Source organism: Elephas maximus, chromosome 13 (genome assembly GCF_024166365.1).
Source record: "Elephas maximus indicus isolate mEleMax1 chromosome 13, mEleMax1 primary haplotype, whole genome shotgun sequence".
In the NCBI taxonomy this organism is placed as follows: domain Eukaryota; kingdom Metazoa; phylum Chordata; class Mammalia; order Proboscidea; family Elephantidae; genus Elephas; species Elephas maximus.
The window spans coordinates 39,425,254-39,451,102 of NC_064831.1; the positions used below are offsets into that span (position 1 = coordinate 39,425,254).

The 25,849-nt window shown below is 40.3% G+C and overlaps 1 pseudogene; it reads left to right on the plus strand.

The window, feature by feature from the left end:
- The first annotated feature begins 9,369 nt into the window (after positions 1–9,369).
- Positions 9,370–25,849, plus strand: part of LOC126057331 (asparagine--tRNA ligase, cytoplasmic-like) — a 47,236-nt pseudogene continuing 30,756 nt past the window's right edge.

A 25,849-nucleotide genomic window follows, 5' to 3' on the forward strand; every position in this document is an offset into this window, starting at 1 on the left:
TCTGGAATTCCCATTCTTTGCAACGTTATCCATAATTTGTCATGTTCTACACAGTGGAATGCCTTTGCATAGTCAATAAAATACAGGTAAATGTCTTTATGGTATTCTCTGCTTTCAGCCAAGATCCATCTGACATCAGCAATGACCTCCCTTGTTCCATGTTCTCTGCTGAATCCGGCTTGAATTTCTGACAGTTTCCTGTCAATATACTGTTGCAACTGCTTTTGAATGATCTTCAGTGAAATTTCACTTGCGTGTGATATTTTGATACTGTTTGATACTTTCCACATTCTATTGGATCACCTTTCTTTGGAATGGTCACAGATATGGACCTTTTCCAGTTGGTTGGCATGGTAGCTGTCTTCCAAATTTCTTGGCATCCACAAATGACCACTTCCAGTGTTGCATCTGTTCGTTAACTGAAACATCTCAATTGGTATTCCATCAGTTCCTGGAGACTTGTTTTTTGCAGTTTCAGTGCAGCTTGGACTTCTTCCTTCAATACCATCCATTCTTGATCATATTCTATCTCCTGAAATGGCTATTGACCAATTCTTTTTGGTACAGTGACTCTGTGTATTCCATCTTCTTTTGATGCTTCCTGCATCATTCAATATTTTGCCCATAAAATCTTTCAATACTGCAGTTTGAGGCTTGGATTTTTTCTTCAGTTCTTTCAGCTTGAGAAATTCCAAGCATATTCTTTCCTTCTGGTTTTCTATCTCCAGGTCTTTGCACATGTCGTTACACTTCACTTCATCTTCTCTAGCCACTCTTTGAAATCTTCTGTTCAGCTCTTTTACTTCATCATTTCTTCTGTTTGCTTTAGCTGCTTGATGTTCAAGAGCAAGTTTCAGAGTTTCTTCTGACATCCATTTTGGTCTTGTCTTTCTTTCTTGTCTTTTTAAAGACCTCTTGCTTTCTTCATGTATGATGTCCTAGCACAACTTGTCTGGTCTTCAGTCATTCATGTTCAATGCGTCAAATCAATTCTTGAAATAGTCTCTAAATTCAGGTGGGATAAACAAAAGGTAGTACTTTGGCTCTTATGGACTTGTTCTAATTTTATTCAGCATCAATTTGAACCTGCATATGAGCAATTGATGGTGTGTTCCACAATTGGCCCCTGGCCTTGTTCTGACTGATGATATTGAGTCTTTCCATTATTATCTTTCCACAGATGTAGTCCATTTGATCCCTGTGTGTTCCATCTGGCAAGGTCCACGTGTATAGCCACCGTTCATGCTGTTAAGAAAAGATATTTCCAATGAATAGGTCATTGATCCTGCCAAATGCTATCATGTGACCTCCAGCATCGTTTCTATCACTAAGGCATATTTTCAGAAACTACTGATTCTTCTTTGTTTCCAACTTTGCATTCCAATCACCAGTAATTATCAATGCAGCTTGAGTGCGTGCTTGATCAATTTCAGACTGCAAAGGCTGGTAAAAATCTTCAGTTTCTTCATCTATGGCATTAGCGGTTGGTGCGTAAATTTGAATAATACTCTTATTAACTGGTCTTCCTTGTAAGCATATGGATCTTACCCTATCACTAACAGTGTTGTACTTCAGGATAGAAATTGAAATGTTCTTTTTGACAATGAATATGGTGCCATTCCTCTTCAGTTTGTCATTTCTGGCATAGCAAATCATATGATTGATTCAAAATGGCCAATACCACTCCATTTCAGCTCACTAACACCTAGGATATGCCTACAAGGAAGAGCAGTTAATACAACTAACATTCAAATTTACACACCAAGACCTAAATATAAAATCTAAAATGATAAAGATCATGGAAGGAAAAATAGGGACAATGCTAGGAGCCCTAATACATGGCATAAACAGTATACAAAACATTACTAACAATGCAGAAGAGAAGCTAGATAACTAGGAGCTGCTACGAATCAAACACCTATGCTCATCCAAAGACTTCACCAAAAGAGTAAAAAGATTACTTACAGACTGGGAAAAAGTTTTTAGTTATGACATTTCCGATCAGCATCAGATCTCTGAAATCTACATGATACTGCAAAAATTCAACTATGAAAAGACAAATAACCCTATTAAAAAATGGTCAAAAGATATGAACAGGCACTTCACTAAAGAAGACATTCAGGTAGCTAAGAGATACATGAGGAAATGCTCATGATCAAATACAAATCAAAACTATAATAAGATTCTATCTCACTGCAACAAGGCTGGCATTAACCCAAAAAACACAAAATAATAAATGCTGGAGGGGTTGTGGAGAGACTGGAACACTTATACACTGCTAGTGGTAATGTAAAATGGTACTACCACTTTGGAAATCGATTTGGTGCTTCCCTAAAAAACTAGAAATAGAGCTACCATACGATCCAGCAATCCCACTCCTTGGAGTACATCCTAGAGAAATAAGAGCCTTTACACAAGCAGATATATGCATACCCGTGTTCACTGCAGCACTGTTTACGATAGCAAAAAGATGGAAGCAACCAAGGTGCCCATCAATGGATGAATGGATAAATAAATTATGGTATATTCACACAATGGAATACTATGCATCGATAAACAACAATGATGAATCCGTGAAACATTTCATAACGTGGAGCAACCTAGAAGGCATTATGCTGAGTGAAATTAGCCAGTTTCAAAAGGACAAATATTGTATGAGACCACTATTATAAGAACTCAAAAAATAGTTTAAACAGAGAAGAAAATACTCTTTGATGGTTACAAGAGTGGGGCAGAATGGAGAGAGAGGGGTTTTCACTAATTAGATAGTAGATAAGAACTATTTTAAGTGAAGGGGAAAACAACACACAATTCAGGAGAGGTCAGCACAACTGGACTAAACCAAAAGCAAAGAAGTTTCCTGAATAAACTGAACACTTTGAAGGTGAGCATAGCAGGGGAGGGGTTTGGGGACCATGGTTTCAGGGAACATCTAAGTCAATTGGCATAATAAAATCTATTAAGAAAACATTCTGCATCTGTCTGTGGAGAGTAGCGTCTGGGATATTAAACACTAGCAAGCGGCCATCTAAGATGCATCAATTGGTCTTAACGCACCTGGAGCAAAGGAGAGTGAAAAACACCAAAGACACAAGGTAATTATGAGCCCAAAAGACAGAAAGGGCCACATAAATCAGAGATTACATCAGCCTGAGACCAGAAGAACTAGATGGTGACTGGCTACAACCGATGACTGCCCTGACAGGGAACACAACAGAGAACACATGAGAGAACAGGAGAGCAGTGGCGTGCAGACCTCTAATTCTTGTAAAAAGGCCAGACTTAATGGTCTGACTGAGACTAGAAGAACCCCGGAAGTCATGGTCCCCAGACCTTCTGTTAGCCCAAGACAGGAACCATTCCCAAAGCCAACTCTTCAGACAGGGCTTGGACTGGACTAGGGGAAAGAAAATGATACTGGTGAAGAGTGAGCATATAGGATCAAGTAGACACATGAGACTATGTGGGCAGCTCCTGTTTGGAGGGGAGATGAGAGGGCAGAGGGGGTCAGAAGCTGGCTGATTGGACACGGAAATAGAGAGTGGAGGGAAGACACGTGCTGTCTCATTACGGGGAGAGCAACCAGGAGTATATAACAAGGTGTACCTAAATTTTTGTATGCAAGACTGACTTGATTTGTAAACTTTCACTTAAAGCACATTAAAATCAAAAAGAAAGAAAGAAAATTTGGTAATGGTTTACATGGAGGCAACTGCTTTAGAAATTACTTAAGAAAAACCAATAGGATACAGAAATTTGAAAAATAAATACAATCACCATGAAAAAAAAAATTATGTACCAAACACTAAGGCCAAAGATGAAGAAAGTGAAGATTTTTATTAACTTCTACAGTCTGAAATTGATCAAACATGTAATCAGGAAACACTGATAATTACTGGAGACTGGAATGCAAAAGTTGGAAGCGAGGAAGAAGGATCGGCAGTTGGAAAATATGGCCTTGGTGATAGAAATGATGCTGGAGATCACATAATTGAATTTTTCAAGACCATTGACTTCTTCGTTGCAAATACCAGTTTTTACCAACATTAACGGTGGCCATACACGTGGACATGGACAGATGGAATACACAGGAATCAAATCGACTACATCTGTGGAAGAGACAATGGAAAAGCTCAATATCATTAGTCAGAGCATGGCCAGGGACCAACTGAGGATCAGACAATCAATTACTCATATGCAAGTTCAAGTTGAAATTGAAGAAAATTAGAACAAGTCCACAAGAGTCAAAGTAGGACCTCGAGTATATCCCACCTGAATTTAGAGACCATTTCAAGAATAGATTTGATGAGTTGAACACTAATGACTGAAGACAAGACCAGTTGTGGAATGACATCAAGGACACCATACATGAAGAGAGAAAGAGGTCATTAAAAAGACAGGAGAGAAAGAAAAGACCTAAATGGATGTCAGAAGAGATTTTGAAACTTGATCTTGAATATTGAGTAGCTAAAGCAAAAGGAAAAAATGATGGAGTAAAAGAGCTGAACAGAAGATTCAAAGGGCGGCTCGAGAAGACAAAGTATTATGATGACATGTGCAAAGACCTGGAGATAGAAAACCAAAAGGGAAGAACAAGCTCGGCATTTCTCAAGCTGAATGAACTGAAGAAAAAATTCAAGCCTTGAGTTGCAATACTGAAGGATTATTTGGGGAAAATATTAAAGGATGGAGGAAGCATCAAAAGAAGATGGAAGGAATACACAGAATCACTATACCAAAAAGAATTGGTTGACATTCAACCATTTCAGGAGGTAACATATGATCAGGAACCCATGGTACTGAAGGAAGAAGTTCAAGCTGCACTGAAGGCATTGACAGAAAACAAGACTCCAGGAATTGACGGAATACCAACTGAGATGTTTCAACAAATGGATGCAATGCTCACTCTTCTACGCTGAGAAATTTGAAAGACAGCTACCTGGACAACCAACTGGAAGAGATCCGTATTTATGCCTTTTCCCAAGAAAGGTGATCCAACCGAATGTGGAAATTATTGAGCAATACCATTAATATCACATGCAAGCAAAATTTTGCTGAAGATCATTCAAAATCAGCTGCAGCAGTATATTAACAGGGAACCGCCAGAAATTCAAGCCCGATTTAGCACAGGACATGGAACCAGGGATACTGTTGCTCATGTCAGATGATCCTGGCTGAAAGCAGAGAATACCAGAAGGATGTTTACCTGTGTTTTATGGGCTATGCAAAGGCATTTGACTGTACAGATCTTAACAAATTATGGATAACATCGCAGAGAATGGGAATTCAGGAACACTTAATTGTGCTCACGAGGAATCTGTACATGGATCAAGAGGCAGTTGTTCCAACAGAACAAGGGGATACTGCGTGGTTTAAAGTCAGGAAAGGTGTGCCTCAGGGTTGTATCGTTTCACCATACCTATTCAATCTGTATGCTGAGCAAATAATTCAAGAAGCTGGACTATATGAAGAAGAACCGGGCATCAGGATTGGAGGAAAACTCATTAACAATCTGTGTTATACAGATGACACAACTTTGCTTGCTGAAAGTGAAGCGAACTTAAAGTACTTACAGATGAAGATCAAAGACCACAACCTTTAGTATGGATTATACCTCAACATAAAGAAAGCAAAAATTCTCACAACTGGATCAATAAGCAACATCATGATAAATGGAGAAAAGTTTGAAGTTGTCAAGGATCTCATTTCACTTGGATCCACAATCAACACCCATGGAAGCAGCCGTCAAGAAATTAAAAGACACATTGAGTCGATGGCAGTGGGATTTCATTGAGCAAATTGGCTGCAAAAGACCTCTTTAAACGTTGATAAACAAAGATGTCACTTTGAGGACTAAGGTGCATCTGACCCAAGCCATGGTGTTCCCAACTGCCGCATATGCATGTGAAAGCTGGAAAATGAATAAGGAAGACTGAAGAAGAATTGGTGAAGAATACTGAAAATACAATGGACTGCCAAAAGAATGAAAAAATGTGTCTCAGAAGAAGTACAACCAGATTGCTCCTTAGAAGCAAGAATGGCAAAGAACACATCTCACATACTTTGGACAGGCTGTCACAAGGGATCCGTCCCTGGAGAAGGATATCATGCTTGGTAGAGGGTCAGTGAAAAAGCGGAAGACCATCAATGAGATGGATTGACACAGTGGCTGCAACAATGGGCTCAAACATAGCAACAATTGTGAAGATGACACAGGACCATGTAGTGTTTGGTTCTATTGGGCACTGGGTCGCTATGAGTCAGAGCCAACTTGACAGCACCTAACAGCTGCAACAACACCTAGGATATCTATCCTCTAGTGTTCCATTTCATTTGAATGCTTGCAGGTAGATATGTTTCACTCGAACATATCTTCACTTGAACAAAGTGAAATGTCTCACTTACCGCTACCCTTTTACTAAAGAAGCCCTGGTGGCACAATGGTTAAATACTGGGCTATTAAGCAAAAAGTTGATGGTTTGAACCCAATGAGCAGTGCTGCAGAATGAAGGCTGCAGTACAAAATCTTTTGTAAAGATTACAGCCAAGAAATCCAGTGTAATAGTTCTACTCTGTAACATGTAGATCACCATCAGAGGGAATCAACTCAACAGCCGCAGTGGTGTTCATTGCTATAGCCTCAGTGCCTATAGCAGTGTCCAGCACGTACCTGATAGGAGCTCCTTAAACACCCTTTGAATGAAGGAATGAGAGAATGAATGAACCAAGCATTGTTCTAGTCACGATGGTGAACGAAACATATAAAAGTCTCTGCCGCCTTCTGTAAAGTTTCACCTAAAGCACAATACAAAATTTAAACAAACAAAAATGTCCCTGCCTTCATCCAGAGAAAACAGATAACAAATACACAAATATGTTAGGTGGTGTTACATGTGTTGGAAAAAGCAGGGTAAGGGGGATAGTAAACAGGAAAACCACTATTTCTATGCCATTGTTAGCTGGCACTGAGTCAGCCTCCTTGAGTCACCCTGACACATCATCACCTGGCTCATGCACAAGGGAATGAAACACTGCCCAGTCCTGCACCATTGCGTGATCAGTTGGGAACTGGACCGTTGTGATCCACAGGGTTTTCACTGGCTGATCTTCGGAAGTAGATCACCAGGTCTTCCTAGTCTGTTTTAGTCTGGAAACTGCTGAAACCTGTTCTGCGTCGTAGCAACATGCAAGGCTCCACTGACAGATGGGTGGCGGCTTCGCATGACATGCATTGGCCAAGAATCGAACCCAGGTTTCCTCATGGAAGGCAAGAATTCTACTACTCAACCACCAATGCCCTCTGCTGTTTTTTAGGTCAGAGAAAATCTCACTGATAATGGGTCCTGAAGGAAGAGCGGGTACATGCCACACCATCTGGGAGGAAAGTTTCCAAGCAGATGGAAGTGGAAACGGAAAGACGCTGAAGCTGGATCTACTTCACCTATTCAAGGAAGAGTCAGGAGGACAGTGCTGGCTGGAGTAGAGGGAAGTCAGTGATCAGAGAAGGCAGGGTGTGTGGGCACAGGTGCACAGGAGCTGGCGACTGGGAGGCTGGAACACAGGAAGTTCTCTTCTCATTGCTTGTCTTATCTCGGTGAAATAGCCAAAGACCGCACTTCCTGAGATTGGAGAGTAGGCAAGATACTGGAGGTGGGAAGAAAGAGGAGCAGGTATGAAACAGTCATCGTCTGGGAGAGCGTGAGAGTGAATGAACTACGGGAATGTGGTAGGATTGCCAGGCAGCGCTATTAAGTGCCCATTTGTGGTTAGTGGTCATGAATTTAAAGTGAGATCAGTCAGCATGACTGTGGATCTTTCTCTAGCCTCTGTCGGCCGGATGAGGCAGAGCTGGAGTTAACTAGGGCTGGGGTTTTGCATGTAGGTGTGATGGAAGAAAAGATAGAGAGAGGAGGCTGTGGGCAAGGAAGTGACTATGGGGGGCTGTGATAAGCAGGGAGATTAGGGTACGAGGTGCTGTGGGATGATAGAAAGGTGATAGGATCAATGGATTGAAGGCCCTAGTGTGCTCCAAGAATTGCTGGACTTGGGGTACCAGAGGGGATGACTGGAAAGCTAGAGAGTCATCTGAGAAGGGGATGACTGAAACTGAAATCATACAGCTGGGACAGACCTGAGTAATGCCAAGATCAAGCGGTGTGTTACGGGTTGAATCGTGCCCCCCCCCCGAAAGATACGTTGAAGTCCTAACCCCTGTACCTGTGAATGTAACCCTGTTTGGAAATAGGGTCTTTGAAGATGTTATCAGCTAGGTTAACGTGAGGTCATATAGGGGTAGGACGGGTCCAATCCTATATGACTGGTGAAGATACACAGAGACAGAGAACAGAGGAAAGATGCCGTATGATGCTACAGCTGCAAGCCAATGAATGCCTGTAGCTGCCAGAAGCCAACAGAGAGTCTTGGAACAGATGCTCCCTCAAAGTCTCAGAAGGAATCAACATGGCCAGCACCCTGATCTTGGACTCCCAGTCTCTAAAACTATGAGACAATACATTTCTGTTTTTATAGCCACTCAGTTTGTGGTGACTTTTTTTTTTTTTTTTATGGCAGCCTCAGGAACCCATACAGGATATGACTAGAGAAAGTAGATGGTTGAAGTAGGGAGGCGGACTAGATTCTAAAAGGAAAGGAGATGTAAAGGAACTGAAGAAAAATTAACTATGCTGTTTAACTAGTTCACACACACACACGTGTGACTAAGCACTGATCGTTTATGTCTGTATGTGCAAAATATGAACTGGAAAACCTATTTTAAGGGATGGTTCTAGTCATTAGAAAAGTTGATGTAAACTAGAATTCCTGTAAGCATCAGCTTCCATGGCAAATTTAAGTGAACCCCTTTCCCTGGAATATGTCCACCAAGGGTCACTGGTGTAGTAGCATCTACCCCTTTACAAAGGAATGCTTCAGTGATAACTGTAGTGGGGAAAAAGGTGTAAATTATTGATCTTTGTTGTTGAGATCCCCTTGCTCTCTCATCATATTCTTTCCTCCAAAGAAGTTACAGCTGTTGGTAATTATGAATATATTTAAGGGATCCTCAAAAAGTTAAACATAGACGGGCGACCAACGCAACGACTGAATCAAGGAAGCCTCAAGCGCGAGTTGGGGTGATGCAGCAGTTTTGAAGGTGATGTCCTTGGAGGTGACCAGGGCATCCACAAGAATTGTACTCCAAACCCAAAAACCAAACCCATTGCTGTTGAGTCGATTCTGACTCACAGCGACCGTATAGGACAGAGTAGAACTGCCCCATAGGGTTTCCAAGGGGTGCCTGGTGGATTCGAACTGCCAACCTTTTGGTTAGTAGCTGTATCTTTTAACCACCACACCATCAGCATTTCCAGGATGGTACTAGAATAGCTATATGTCTCAGATCAAGAGGGAAATGATGCTACAGGTGATAGAACGAAAGAGAAACCTTTTAAAACAGGTCTAAAGACTTTGAGGACAGTAGGAAAAGAACCGTTTCCTAACCATTTTACGTAGATTCACAAAAAGAAAATGAGAGGTGGGATTTTATTCCTAAATCACAGATGAAGAACAGTAGAAAAATGTGGCAAAAGGAACAAATGAAGAGTGAATCCCAGGAAAAGAAAGGGGCAAAAGAAAATTTCCGGAGAGAAAAAAAAAACCTGGAAGAAGCAAAGAAGATTACCATTAAAAATGATGCAAGTCTTCCAAAGCCAAAACATGCAAAGATTAATGCATTAGAAACACATAGAGGCCAAAGAGTAAAGGTGTTTGGCTGGGTCTACAGGCTGCGTAGGCAAGGAAAGAATTTAACGTTTCTGGTGTTGCATGATGGTACAAGATATCTCCAGGAAGTCTTGTCAGATGAGCGGCGTCAGTGTTACAATGCAGTGATCTTGTCCACCGAGAGTAGTGATGCAGTGTATGGAATGCTAAACCTTACCCCAGAGGGCAAGCAGACTCCAGGGGGCCATAAGCTGAGCTTGACTGCTGGGAACTAATTGGGTTGGCCCCTGCTAGAGGAGCCGATAACCTGATTAACAAGGAGTCTGATGTCAATGTCCGGCTCAACAACAGACACATGATAACGTGAGGAGAAAACAAGTCCAAAAATCCTGAAAGTCCAGTCACTGGTCAACAGGCTCTTCAGAAGTTACTTCTCTGACAGGGGGTACTATGAAGTTACTCATCCAACATTAGTGCAAACACGAATAGAATGTGGTGTCACACTCTTCAAGCTTGGCTATTTCGGGGAAGAGGCATTTCTGACACAGTCCTCTCAGTTGTACCCGGAGACCTGCATCCCAGCGCTTGGAGAAGAGTTTTGCATCACATAGTCATACAGGGCAAAGCAATCCAGAACATGAAGGCACCTGGCAGAGTACACTCACATAGAAGCAGAGTGCCCTTTCCTGGCCTTTGAGGAGCTCCTGGCCTGACTGGAGGACTTGATTTGTGATGTGGTGGACAGAGTCTTAAATGCCCCACAGCAAGCATAGCGTATGACCTCAACCTGAACTTCAAGTGCCCCAAATGGCCTTTTAAACAGACGAACTATTCAGATGCCATTGTGTGGCAAAAAGAACACAATATAAAGAAAGAAGATGGAACTTTCTGTGAATTTGGAGACAATATCCCAGAAGCTCCTGAGAGACTGATGGAAAACACCATTAATGAGCTGTGTCGATTTCCAGTAGAGATCAAATCCTTCTACATGCAGCAATGTCCTGAGGATTCCTGCCTTACTGAATCTGTTGAAGTGTTGCTGTCTAATGTTGGTAAAATTGTGCGAGACTCCATGTGTATTTGGGATAGTGAAGAGATGTTGGCAGGCTACAAAAGAGAAGTGATTGACCCCACTCCCTGTTGTTGGTATATGGATCAGAGAAAATACCCTCATGGAGGATATGGCTTGGGCTTAGAATGATTCCTAACTTGGATTCTGAATAGGTATCACATCCCAAATGTGTGCTTATACCCTCGATTTGTCCAGTGCATTGCAAAACATCTCTTTAAAGTGTTGAAAAGCAAAGATGTCACCTTGAGGACTAAGGTGCGCCTGACCCAAACCATGATGTTTTCAATTGCCTCATATGCATGGGAAAGCTGGACAATGAATAAGGAAGACTGAAGAAGAATTGACACCTTTGAATTGTGGTGTTGGGGAAGAATATTGAATGCAAAGTGGACTACCAAAAGAACGAACAAATCCGTCTTGGAAAAAGTACAACCAGATTGCTCCTTAGAAGCAAGGATGGTGAGACTATGTCTTACATACTCTGGACATGTTATCAGGAGGGATCAGTCCCTGAAGAAAGACATCATGCTTGGTAAAGTTGAGGGTCAGTGAAAAAGAGGAAGGCCCTCAACGAGGTGGACTGACACAGAGGCTGCAACAATGGGATCACGCATAACAAGGATTGTGAGGATGGCGCAGGACTGGGCAGTGTTTAATTCTGTAGTGCACAGGGTTGCTATGAGTTGGAATCGACTCGACGGCACCTAACAGGAGCTTCAGTCATCATATCTGCATTCCAGGCAGGGAAAAAAGAAAAGATCAAAGACAAAAAGCGTCTGAAGCCCTTTTAAGGAAAGCTCTGGGACAACACCACCCCACCATCTGTGCTAGGTCATCCCTGCTACCACCAGAAGATCTGCCTACATCTGACTGATGAGAACTGTCGTAAGGCCTCTCCTATTTGCAAGGGTGGCTGAAAATGTCAGTTTTTGCTTTTAATATGGGCAAATTGCCACTACAACTGTGATGTATACTTTTTGTAATGTTCTCAAATCACTTCACTATTATGTATGCTTCTATAAGGCTTTTACACTCTTATGATGCTTTTTTGTATTGCTTTTAAACACCTATGTATAACTCACTTAAAATGTCAGATTAAAAATTGTGAATTTCTGAACTTAGACATAGAAACACATATATTTCTATAATACTCTTTAACCACTAACTCTAAGTCTTTAGAAATTTGTTCTAACCTTGGAAATAGATAATAAGAGCATGTGAAGTGGGTTGTAAATAATTTCCCTAAAATGAGCTTTGCACCTGAAGTCTGTGAGGTTGGAATATAATATTAATCAAATCTCTTTAAATTAACAAAGCATTAAATGTCACTAAAAAATTCCATCATTTTAATTAATTACTTTGGCCTTGAAACATATGTAGTAAACAAGAATGTAAATATGTCGTGCAGCAAGTCCTTAATTAGCAATAATTCAAACTATTATAAATTAGCAGAACATAAATATTATACACCAAGCCCCTAATTGGCAATAAATTCATGTCACCATCGGGTCGATTCTGACTTAAAGCAACCCTATAGGACAGAGTAGAACTGCCCCATAGGGTTTTCAAGGAGCGGCTGGTGGATTCGAACTGCCAACCTTTTGGTTAGCAGCTGATCTCTTAACCATTGCACCACCAAGGCTCCAATTGACAATAAAATATACCAATTATGTAAACATGACAGTACCCATGGTATACAAACCCATGGATTTCTACTCATTTTTGGAGAAGACAATAAAAAGCAAAAGGTCTCCCTAGCTCTCTCTCTGAAGACTGAGAGCCTGCTGAGATATTGCTCGCCACAACCGACCTCGGACCTTTGGTACAGGGGACCTCCCCTGAGTTCAAGGGGTGGTCAAGTATCCCCCCCAAGACCATTCATTAAATGGCCTTTTTCCAGCCTGAAGTCTAAAGATTTGCACTCTAACATTTAAACTAACATTGCAGTTGTCAATTCTGATTCTCCAATGCTAAACGAATGTCTTGAGTTCTTGTGTTTCTTGCCACGACTATCTTGCAATAAACTAAACAAGTTTGTGCATGACAAATCTGGGCTTTTTTAAAATTTATTCTTAAGATAAAATCCTCCGGGACAATAACAAAAATAGTATTTCTTCCAGGGAGGAAGAAGGTGAGGATGAATGTGGTAGTGTGCTCTGAATGGCTCACGTTGGCTTCGTGGCTAAACTTTCAGATTTTTTTGAGAACCAGTTGTTAAACAATTTTATAGCCTGAAATGGGTCACTACAAGAGTATTTACACCACAAAAATTGGCAAAGGCTACAAAATAAGGCTTAAAAAAAATTTTTTTTTTGAGAGCACACCACTAAATATTGGATAGATTACTAGGAGATCCTGCCACAGAAGGCTTTTTATTTTGCCTTATTACATTTGTCAGTTATCGCTGACTGCAATGGTTTAGACTGTTAACACTTAGGCAGGTAATCTTTTTAAAGTACTAGGCATATTATTATCCTCTTTCTCTTATTCCAGAAAAGTGTTCAAGGTATCCATTTAAAAGAGTTTTATTCTTTTCCCAGAGAATGTACAAATTGTTATTTGGTAGTAAGTTAAAGGTTGAAAAAAACATGTAAATTTCCGTTAAGGAATTTTTAAAATTTTGATTTAAAAGTATTCCAGCCTGGTGAGATTCAGATATGATCGGAAATAGTCTCTCGATGCTGTATCCAAGGCAATTTGTGATATTTGGCCATCACTACGGGAGTTGCTAAACAGATTATGCTTCCTAAGTTAAGATAAACTTTAATGCGGGATAAAAATACATTAAACACATATATAAAAAAAAAAAAAATTTTTTTTTTTTTTTATTTTAGAAACCAAAAATTATTAATGGCTACTAGGCGTGGGAGGGAGGGAGGTTTTTTTCGGGGGGCTGGCATTGAGCTTCTGTTGATGGTGATGGAGTGTTTTGTTGATAAGGATGATGATGGTACAACATGAAATGTAATCAATGCCATCGAGTTGTAAATGTGGCAGTTGTTGCATTGGCGGATGTTTTGGTGCGTATGTTTTTACCACAATTAGAAAAAAAAAGAGAGAGAAAGAGAAATACATTAAAATAATTTCTACTTTCAAAATGTATCCCTGAAACAATAGATAAGTGGTAACTTTGGGGAAGGGCAAGACAGTACACAATACTGGTGAAGCTGGCACAGCCTGTACAAGGCAAGGTCATGGAAACTCCATAGACACATCCAGGCTCCTTGAAGGAACAAATTGGTGGGCTGAGGGCTGTGGGGACCATGATCTCGGGGAACATCTAGCTCAAATGGTATAACAGAGTTTATAAAGAAAATGTTCTACTTTCTGCTTTGGTGAGTAGCATCTAGGGTCTTAAAAGCCTGTGAGTGGCCATCTGGGATACTTCACTGGTCTCACCCCTTCGGGAGCAAGGAAGAATGAAGAAAACTAAAGATACAAGGGAAAGATTAGTCCAAAGGACTAATGGACCACATTTATCACAGCCTCCACCACACTGAGTCTAGTATAACTAGATGGTGCCCAGCCACCACCACTGACTGCTCTGATAGGGTCACAATAGAGGGTTCCAGAGAGAGCTGGAGAAAAATATAGAACAAAATTCTAACTCAAAAAAGAAAGACCAGACTTGCTGGTCTGACACAGACTGGAGAAACTCTGAGAGTATGGCCTCTGGACACCCTTTCAGCTCAGTAATGAAGTCACTCCTGAGGTTCACCCTTCAACCAAAGACTGAATAGGCCCACAAAACAAAATGAAACTAAAGGGGCATACCAGTCCGGGGCAAGGACTAGACGGCAGGAGGGAACTGGAAAGCTGGTAATAGGGAACCCAAGTTTGAGAATGGAGAATGTTAACATTCTGTGGGGTTGTTAAGCAAAGTCATAAAACAATATGTGTGCTAACTGTTTAATGAGAAACCAGTTTGTTTGTAAACCTTCATCTAAAGTACGATAAAAAAAAAAAATTATCCCTGGAGAAACAGTATAGTAGAATGTTGTCTCTTCCTGGTTATGGGGAAGAGTCAATGCTTTCTTTACTCTCAAGGATGAGACTACCTAGGTAGGTCTTTTACCCTTTTCTTTTGAACATAGCCATGGTTGTGAAGTGGTTAAGCACTTGGGTGCTAACCAAAAGGTTGGCTGGTGAGTCTAACCCACCCGGAGGCTCCACCGGAGAAAGACCTGACCATTTGCTTTGCAAAGATTGTTATTGTTGTTAGGTGCCGTTAAGTCGGTTCTGACTCATAGTGACCCTGTGTACAACAGAACGAAACACTACCCAGTTCTGCACCATCCTCAACACCATTGCTATGTTTGAGGCCTTTGTTGCAGTCTTTGTGTCACTGAGGGTCTTCCTCGTTTTCACTGGCCCTTGACCTTACCAAGCATGATGTCCTTCTCCAGGGACTGGTCTCTCCTGATAACATGTCCAAAGTACGTAAGACGAAGTCTCGCTATCCTCACTTCCAAGGAGCACTCTAGCTGTACTTCTTTCAAGACAGACATATTCATTTTTCTGGAATTCCATGGTATATTCAATATTCTTTACCAGCACCATAATTCAAAGGCATTATTTCAGGCTTGGAAACCCTATGGGGCAGTCCTACTGTGTCACGTGGGGTCACTATAAATCAAAATTCGACTCCATGCCACCTAACAAAAGCATACCATTGACAGGGAGAAAAAAAAAAAAGCATGCCTTCTCTTTTGTTTGAAAAGAGGCAAAAAGAAGAACGATTGCTGAAGCTGGGCACCCAAGACCAAAAACTAAGAAGAAAGCCTCAGGGGCTCATGACCATGAAGAGACCTAAGGAGTTTTGCCTCTAAGATGGGATTTGTTGTTGTTGTCAGTTGCCCTTCAGTCGGCTCTGACTCATGGCAACCTTATGTATGCAGAATGAACGTTGCCTGGTCCTGTGCTGTCTTTACGGTCTTAATGTGTTTGAGTCCATTGCTAATGGTATTTCAAAATGAGCAGTGGAAACGAAGGCATGTATAAATCAGGGTTGCAAAATGTACTTTAGATGTTTCTTTTAAAAAATCTTGTTTGCATGACTTACTTTCATTAGTGTTATTCAACTGCAGCAATTATGATGGACAATCTTATCTGAAAGTCAAAACAGTGGGGAATTCATAGGGTTCCATTTATAAGGCTTGTGTGTCCAACCAAATTATACGTATTTAAGCACATCTGTGGGGGGCTTGGGAAAACGCTCAGTAAATAAATAACACCTACTTCCACTACTGAGTATGGAGCCCAAATAAGAGCCAGACCCAGAAGTCGGACAGATGAGAGTCAAAATATGATCTTCATTATCTACAAAGCAGATTGAGAGATTTGACCTTAGGCCTGGGGCCAAATTGGCTTGCTAACATTTTACCTCCAAAATAGAGCATCTTAGGCACTAGCACAGCAGGACTGCCCTGGGATGCCCTTTCCTTGTATAACTGTAGATGGAAAGGGCCACTCTCCCACGGAGAAGTCCTTCTGTTTTCCTGAAGGATTCTTGCGCTCTGTATTAGCGTATACCCTGAGTTATCTCATCTTTCAAAAGAAAGGCTAATGTTTCCCTTTTCCATTTGAGACAAGGTGATCAGGTTTTTTTCCCAGTTAACCCGGGGATGCTCCACTTTGCCTTAAGCTCCCTAAAGTTTGCATATTGTTTTTAAGGAGCTCAAAGTCCAATTTTGTCCATTTCAAAATTGTTGCAGTTGTATCTACACCAAAATTCAGGGCTGTTAATTTGAAATGCTTTGTTGAAGACCATTGGAAAGAAAATAATAAGTAAAAGGATGGAAAGTTTATTATAGAAGGCTCTGGTAAAAGTAAGAAAACAACATCAGGCAACATTTATTGAGTGCCTACTGTGTGCTTGGAGTCCCAGTGGACCAGTGATTAAAAGCTTGGCTGCTAACCAAAAGGTCAACCGTTTGAATCCTGCTCCTTGGGCAGTTCTACTCTATCCTGTAGGGTCATTATGAGTGGAATAGACTTGACTGCAATCTTTTTTTTTTTTTTGGTACTCTGTGCTGGGCACAGTTCTCTGGGCACCCGGTTACAACACTGAACAAGGAGTTATCTCTTTAGGTTGGCACATACATTCTAGTTGTGGCAATAGACAATGAACAAAGAAACAGAAGATAGTTTAAGATGTGATCATTTAAGTTATGAGGACAATAAAACAGAGTAATGTGACAGATAGAGACTTTAGAGGGTAGGCAGGGTTCTGCTTTAGATCGGTGGCCAAGGAAGGCCTCTGTAAAGGGAGACCTTTGAACTGAGATGGGGGCAGTGAGAAGATGGAGAAAGATCATTTATGGACCTTCACCAGGACTTTGGATTTTATTATAAGTGCAATAGGAAGTCACTGGAAGTCTTTAAGCAGGGGAGAAACAGGATCTGGGTCACATTTTCCTGGCTGCTATAGAAAAAGGGAGAACTAAAAGTGGCTGCAACAATGCGCTCAAATATAACAATGATTGTAAGGATGGCACAGGACTGGGCAGTGTTTCATTTTGTCATACATAGCATCACTATGAGTCAGAACCAACTTGACAGCACCTAACAACAAAAACAGCAAAAGAAGGATCAAGGTTGGTGGAAGACACAAATGGTTTGAGCTTGACTACTACTTAAAACTTGGTGGTTCAAACCAACCCAACGGCATCTCAAAAGAAAGGTCTGGCAATCTGCTTCTTAAAGATTATAGCCAAGAAAATCCTACGGAGCAGTTCTACTCTGTAACACATGCAGTTGCCTTGAGCTGGAATTGACTCGATGACAGCAGGTTTGAGTTTTTTTGTTTTTTTCAAAGAAGAATCAAAAGTGAAAGCCGGAAGGACAGTTAGGAAGTTTCTGCAGTGGTCAAGATAAGAGAAGATAGTGACTTAAACTAGGGGATAGTGACAGAGATGGACTGAAGAGGATAGAGTACTATAGTAAGTGTTATGGATTTAATTGTGCCCCTCCAAAATGTGTGTCAACTTGCTTAGGATATGATTCCCAGTATTGTGTGATTGTTCACCATTTTGTGATCTGATTTGATTTTCCTACGTGTTTAAATCTTACCTCTATGACATTAATGGGGTGAAATTAGTGGCTGTTGTGTTAATGAGGTAGGACTCAATCTACAAGATTAGGTTGTATTTTGAGTTAATCTTTTTTGAGATATAGGAGGGAGCAGGGAGACAGGCGGATATCATACCACCAAGAAAGTAGTGCCAGGAGCAGAGCATGTCCTTTGGACCTGGGGTCCTTGTGCTGAGAAGCTCCTAGCCCAGGAGAAGATTGATGACAAGGACCTTCCCCTAGAGCCAATAGAGAGAGAAAGCCTTCCCCTGGAGTTGATTCCCTGAATTTGGGCTTCTAGTGTACTAGACTAGAAAAAATTTTCTCTTTTGTGATCTAGCCCTAGAAGTCACACATCAACACTTCTGTAATACTAGACAAAATTTTACTGAAGATCATTCAAAAGTGGCTGCACCAGTATATCAACAGGGAACTGCCAGAAATTCAAGCCAGATTTAGAAGAGGACACGGAACCAGGGATATCACTGCTGATATCAGATGGATCCTGGCTGAAAGCAGAGAATACCAGAAAGATGATGACCTGTGTTTTATTGACTATGCCAAGGCATCATTAGACTGTGTCAATCATAACAAATTATAGATAATATTGGGGAAAATGGGAATTCCAGAACACTCAATTGTGCTCATGAGGAATCTGTACATGGATCAAGAGGCAGTTGTTCCAACAGAACAAGGGGATATTGCATGGTTAAAAGTCAGGAAAGGTGTGTGTCAGGGCTGTATCCTTTTACCATACCTATTCAGTCTGTCTGCTGAGCAAATAATCTGAGAAGCTGGACTACATGAAGAAGAATGGGGCATCAGGATTGGAAGAAGACTTAATAACAACCTCTGTTATGCAGATGACACAACCCTGCTTACTGAAAGTGAAGAGGACTTGAAGCACTTACTGATGAAGATCAAAGGCCACAGCCCTGAGTATGGATTACACCTCCACATTAAGAAAACAAAAATCCTCCCAAATGTACCAATAAGCAACATCATGATAAATGGAGAAAAGATTGAAGTTGTCAAGGATTACATTTTACTTGGATCCACAATCAACATCCATGGAAGGAACAGTCAAGAAATCAAAAGACACAATGCGTTGGGTAAGATGGCTGCAAAAGACTCTTTTAAAGTATTGAAAAGCAAAGATGTCACCTTGAGGACTAAGGTGCACCTGGCCCAAGCCAAGGTGTTTTCAGTAGCCTAACACGCATGCAGAAGCTGAACAATGAATAAGGACAACCAAAGAAGAATTGACGCCTTTGAATTGTGGTGTTGGTGAAGAATACTGAATATACCATGGACCGCCAAAAGAACGAACAAACCTGTCTTGGAATAAGAACAACCAGAATGCTCTGTAGAAGCAAGGATGGCGAGACTATGTCTCACGCACTTTGGACATGGTATCAGGAAGGATCAGTCCCTGGAGAAGGGTATCGTGCTTGGTAACGTAGAGGGTCAGCCAAAAAGAGGAAGACCCTCAATGAGAGAATTGACACAGTGGCTGCAACAATGGGCTCAAGCACAGCAAAGATTGTGGCACAGGACTGGGCAGTGTTTCGTTCTGTTGTACGTAGGGCTGCTAAGAGTCGGAACAGACTCAACGGCACCTACCAACAACAACAACAGATTGTGACAAAATAAACTTCTGTTTGTTAAAGCCACCCACTTGTAGAATTTCTGTTATAGTAGCACTAGATAACTAAAACAGTTAAGAATACTTGCTTCTTTTACTATAAGTTTCAAGAGGACAAGGATCAACCAGTGTGAAAAGTTGCCTTTTTATGGTGCCTTGAGTTCCTGGTTTTTGAGTTGAGTTCCTGTAAATTTCAGAAAACATGTTTTTTTAAAGGATAGGAGATTTGTATTTTCCAACCATATTCCCAACAGCTTCAGGAGACTTCTCTTAAAAAATGAAAAACTACAGTATTTGTCCCTGTCGTGGATTGAATTATGTCCCTCCAAAATGTGTGTATCCCCTTGGTTAGGCCATGATTCTCAGTATTCTGTGGTTTTCCTTCATTTTGTGATTGTAATTTTATGTTAAAGAGGATTAGGGTGGAATTGTAACACATCCCTGATCCTATGTAAAGGGAGTTTCCCTGGGGTGTAGCCTACACCACCTTTCATGTTTCGAGAGGTAAAAGGAAAGGGAAGCAAGCAGAGAGTTGGGAACTTCATACCACCAAGAAAGCAGCACAGGGAGCAGAGCCTGTCCTTTGGACGTGAGGTTCCTGGGCTGAGATGTTTCCAGACCAAGGAAAGACTGATGCATCACAAGGACCTTCCTTCAGAGCTGACAAAGAGAGAAAGCCTTCCCCTGGAGCCAGCACCCTGAATTTGGACCTCTAGCCTACTGGACTGTGAGAGAATAAACTTCTCTTTGTTAAAGCCATCCATCTGTGGTATTTCTGTTATAGGAGCACTAGATGTCTAAGACAACCCTCCAATAATACTTTTTATTTTCCTATAGTCTTCACTCTTCCTCTCTACTGGCTTCCCCCAAACAATACACATGTTCTAGTATCGTCTGTCCTAAAAACACATATTCACCCATTTACATACATAAAATGCGGCCACAAAAATAAAACCCCTCTTATTTCCAAATATTTCTCTAGTTACCTCCATTCTCTGTTCCTTCCCATCCACACAATAGCCTGAACACAGTAGCCTAAACTTTCTGTTGTCTCCATTTTCTTATCTGACATTCACTTTACAACCTGTTATAATCTGACTTCTGTTTGCATCATGCCGTTGAAACTCTTCTTGCTAAATCAGGGTCACTGCATACTGCTGGATAGATTATGGATATACAATCTAGCCCTGGTTAAGACATTATTGACCTCCATATGGCCAAATCCAATGAATAGTTTTCTATACTTTATTCAATGGCTCGTGTTTATGGAATACTACTAGTCATTCCTCCATTCTCAAAAACTTTGGCTTTGTAGAAGACTGAGAACAACCCAGATATATAACCCTAGAAGACTACTTGAATTAACTATGGTATATTCACACAATGGAGTACTTTGGAGTTGGAATAAGGATTCAGGACTATTGTCCATATATTTGGAGTAATTTCCAGGATGTATTGTTAAGTGAAAAAAATAAGATGGAGAAAAGTATGTATAGTAGGTTATTATATATCTGAAAAATATAGAAGGATGTGAATATATATATTCATGTATGTGTAAATATGAATATATAATATAAATATATATATTCATGAATATACAATTTAAATATACATTCATATATATGTATCTGTCTTGAAACAAGTAGAACAAGAATGCTCCTTAGAAGAGAGGATGGCAAGACTTCATCTCACGTACTTTGGACATATTATCAGAAGGGACCAGTACCTGGGGAAGGACATCATGCTTGGTAAAGTAGAGGGTCAGCAAAAAAGAGGAAGACTCTCAACGAGATGGATTGACACAGTGGCTGCCACAGTGGGCTCAAACATAGCAATAATTTTGAGGATGGTGCAGGACTGGGCAGTGTTTCGTTTTGTCGTACATAGGGTCGCTATGAGTCAGAACCAACTCGTTGACGCTAACAACAACATATATGTATATATATGAGTATATAGTTATGAGTATATAGTTATGAGTATATAGTTATGAGTATATATACTCCCAATAAAACGAAATGGAAGGATAAACAAAACTTAAATACCTGCATGGGGGAGGGAGAGAATAAGGCATAGAGAACTGAGATAGAAGCTCTGTTTCTCTGCATATACCATGTTTTATGGGTTTGACTTTGGAACCATGGAACTGTTTTACCTATACATAAAGCAAAAGTAATAATAATAAAAAAAAAACTGTAAAAACAAAAAGTAAAGTGAAACAAATGAGCTTAATTGTGAACCAAATCTGTGACACAAACACACAGACAGTACTATTTCAAGTGACTTTAAAAATACACTAATCTGACTGTACATCCCCAGGGGGATGTAACATAGGGACAAAAACAACCAAAAAGCTTTACAAAAAACCCTTAAACATTTTTGGAAGTCAAATGGTTAGTAATACTATTTCACATTTTTATTCTGCAACTGTCATAAAAATATGTTAAAAATGTAATTATTTTAATATTGTTACAAATCAAGATCTTCAGCATAAGAGAAAAGCAATACAAATATAAATTTAAATAAAAATACTTTAATCTTAAATTGAGAAATATCAGTATGAACTCGTGATGTATTTTGCTTAAAAATATATACTCCCTAGTTCTCTTGGAGGAAAAGTCCTAGAAACAAGGGCCAACACAATAGCAATGAACACTTTTAGCACCCAAATTGAGTCTTTAAATACTATCTTCCATTAAAAGGAAGCAGGACTCCTTGGAGAAATAACTGTTCCAGATCTGGAGCAGGAAATGTCCAAGATGGCCATGGATTATCTTGTCATACCAGAAAGCAAGGAAGCTATGGAATGTTACTAGAGTTATTTTAGAAAGACTCAGGAACCAACTTGAAGAATCTCCTACAGTCCAAAGATAGGACAATTTCAACATCAATAATAATAACAATAGCTATGAATTGCAATCGACTTGATGGCAGTGGGTTTGGTTTTTTCTGGTTTTAATAATAACAAATGCAATAGATTGAAATACATCAAAATTTTCTAAATAAATTACTTTATAATAACACTTTAAAAGCATCTCTCATTGATCACTTTTTGAAGATGTTGGAGAACCAAGTTACTATGTTGAAAACGGTAAATAAAAAGCCAAGCATTTATTCTTCGTCTCTTGTAAAACTATACCTCGGGGTAAACAAATAGTTGACGAAGAGAAGCTTCTTTTTACAAAAGTATTCCAATTAATAAATGAAAAGGAATGATAGAATCAGAGTAGTGCTATACTAAATCCTTAATGAAATAATAGAGCTAGATAACACCATCAATGGCTGCTATATCACAAAAAGAGATAACTTCTTTTATGCACAATGCATCCTGTGACGTATTCTTGACAAAAAAATGGGACCTAAATTGATCAAGCCTCTAGATCTAAATTTTCAATTCATAGGAAATATAGTAAATAGAAGAACATGTTACATGACACCGTGGGAATGCAATCAACCAAATCCAGAATATGGAAAATTCTATAGAACCCTGTTTCTTTCATAAATAAATAGCCAAAGAAAAAAGTAGGGAAAGGCACCATAAATTAATAGAGACCTAAGAGGCATAACAACGAATTGCTATGTATGGACCTTGTTTGGATCCTGCTTCAATAAGAAAAAAATTGTAAAAATAACATTATTAGACAATCAGAGAAGTTTGAACATTTACTGGGAATTTGATTTTATCAAGGAATTGTTCATTTTCTTGAGTACGATAATGATACAGTTGTGATGCCTTTTCAAAAGAACTCTTGCCTTTTAGAAACATATACTAAAATATTTACCAAATGCGACAATATCTTGCCTACTATTTGTTTCAAAAACAATACAATTTAGTTGGCAGGAGGGAGTGGGTGGAGATGTAATGAAATAAGATAGGCCACAAATTGATCATCGTTGACAGCTCTATGGAGGCCATTATCCTATCCTCTCTACTCTTTTTCCTGTTTGAAATTTTATATAATAAAAAGTAAAACAAACAGATAAAACCCTAGACTTTCATGACACGGCATTCTCCAGTTCTCTCCTACCTCTATCACCATTTCCTCTCTCATCCTTTCAATTGCTCTTTCTCCTTTGCCTGTCCCATAAAAGTTGTTTCGTTCCTTGCCCTTTGCTCTTTTCACTTGGCGTGCTCCCCTTGAGCTACCTCATTCAGCAATCTCAAGGCTATAACTACTACCTATTTGCCAGTAGTTTCCAAACTGATATCTCCGCCCCAGAGCACCTCCCTCCCTGAGCTTCAGATTCTCACATCCAAACACCTAATAATATTAGTCTCCTGGAAGTCTCATGTATCGTTCAAATGCAGCATATCAAAAACTGATCATCATCTTCCACCCAAACATGCCCTTCATCCTGTAGTAACTGCCACTATTCTTGGCATCATTCATACTCATCCATGCTAGGAACTTAGAAGCCAGTCTTGATGTTTCATCTCCCTCACTTCCCGCATCATCAGGTAATGTCAATTTTATCTCCTAAGTATTTCTTGAATCTATCCCTTCTTTTCTTTTATTCTTTGAGTGAATATTTATTGAGCACCTACTATGTGCCCTGCATGGATCTAGGTTCTGGAAACACAGAATTATGAAAAATGGACAAAATCTCTTTATAGCTTATGTTCTAGTTCTAGATTCTAGTTTTGATGTTCCCTTTCTCTCTCCTAACCTACTGGTTGCAACAATGGGCTCTAGTATAACAATGATTGTGAGGATGGTGCAGGATCAGCAGTGTTTCTTTCTGTTGTACATAGGGTCACTATGAGCCAGAACTGACTCAATAGCACCTAACAACAACAATGAACTACTAGTATAGCTTCCTAAGTGGACTCCACCCTTGCCTCCTTCAAGTACAGCCTCCACCACAGTGATTCTCAGGGTGGTCCCTGCAGAAGTAGCATCAGCACCTGGATCTTGCTAGAAATGCAAATTCTAAGGCCCCACCCCAGACCTCATGTTTTGGATTGAATTGTGTCCCCCATGATTGCCAGCATTGTGTGGTTGTCCACCATTTTGTGATCTGATGTGATTATCCTATGTGTTGTAAATCCTAACCTCTATGATGTTAATGAGGCAGGATTAGGAGCAGTTATGTTAATGAGGCAGGACTCACTCTACAGGATTAGGTTGTATCTTGAATCAATCTCTTTTGAGATATAAAAGAGAAGAAAGCTGAGAGGAGAGTGACCTCATGCCACCAAGAAAGCAGCGCTGGGAGCAGAGTGTGTCCTTTGGACCTGGGGTCACTGTGCTGAGAAGCTCCTAGACCAAGGGAAGATTGATGACAAAGACATTGCCCCAGAGCTGACAGAGAGAGAAAGCCTTCCCCACTAGCTGGTGCCCTGCATTCAGACTTCTAGCCTTCTAAACTGTGAGAGGAAAAATTTTTATCTGTTAAAGCTGTCCACTTGTGATATTTCTGTTATAGCAGCACTAGATAACTAAGACATCTCCTGAATGAGCAACTCAGGGAATGTGGCCCCAGAAAACTATTTTAAAAGCACTTAAGGCAATTTTGATGTACATGATAAAGTTTGAGATACACTGCTGTAAAAATTATCAGAAAGGTCTGTCTAAAATACAACCCTGGCCTTGTCCTTTTCCAGCATAAAAATTTTCAGTAGCTTCTCCCTGAGTACAGGAAAAAGTCCAACCTCCATGGAAGGACATACATGGCTCTCCATGATTTGCCTCTGCCTATTTCGTTTCAACCACAGGCTTAACGCTGACTCTTCTTTTAGGGTTTAATTCTGGCCTGACTTCTAGAAAGATTTCTCTTATTGTATCTCCACCCAAGTGAGAAGCATTACCTCTGTGATTTGATAATACTGTGTGTGTGTGTGTGTCCATCATTGTATACACCACATATAAACAGAAGAATGTTTCAAAGGTTCTCAAGCCAGATTAGCCATGTGAATTTGTGCAAGAAACTCATACTCTTCACTTCTTCATCTATGAAGTGAATTAATAATCCCTACATGATAAGCCACACGTCTGTCAGTTTGTTGTACTGTAGGGGCTTGTATGTTGCTGTGATGCTGGAAGTTACGCCACCGGCATTCAAACAGCTGCAGAATCACCCATGGTGGACAGGTTTCAATGGAACTTCCAGACTAAGACAGACTGGGAAGAAGGATCCGGTCATCTACTTCTTAAAAGAATTAGCCAGTGAAAACCTTATGAACAGCAGAGGAACCATTGTCTGATATAGTGCCAGAAAATGAGCCCCGCAAGTTGCAAGGCACTCAAAGTGTTGCCTCTTCAAAGTAGAGTCAACCTTAATGGTGTGGATGGAGTCAAGATTTTGGGACTTTCATTTGTTGATGTGGCATGACTCCAAATGAG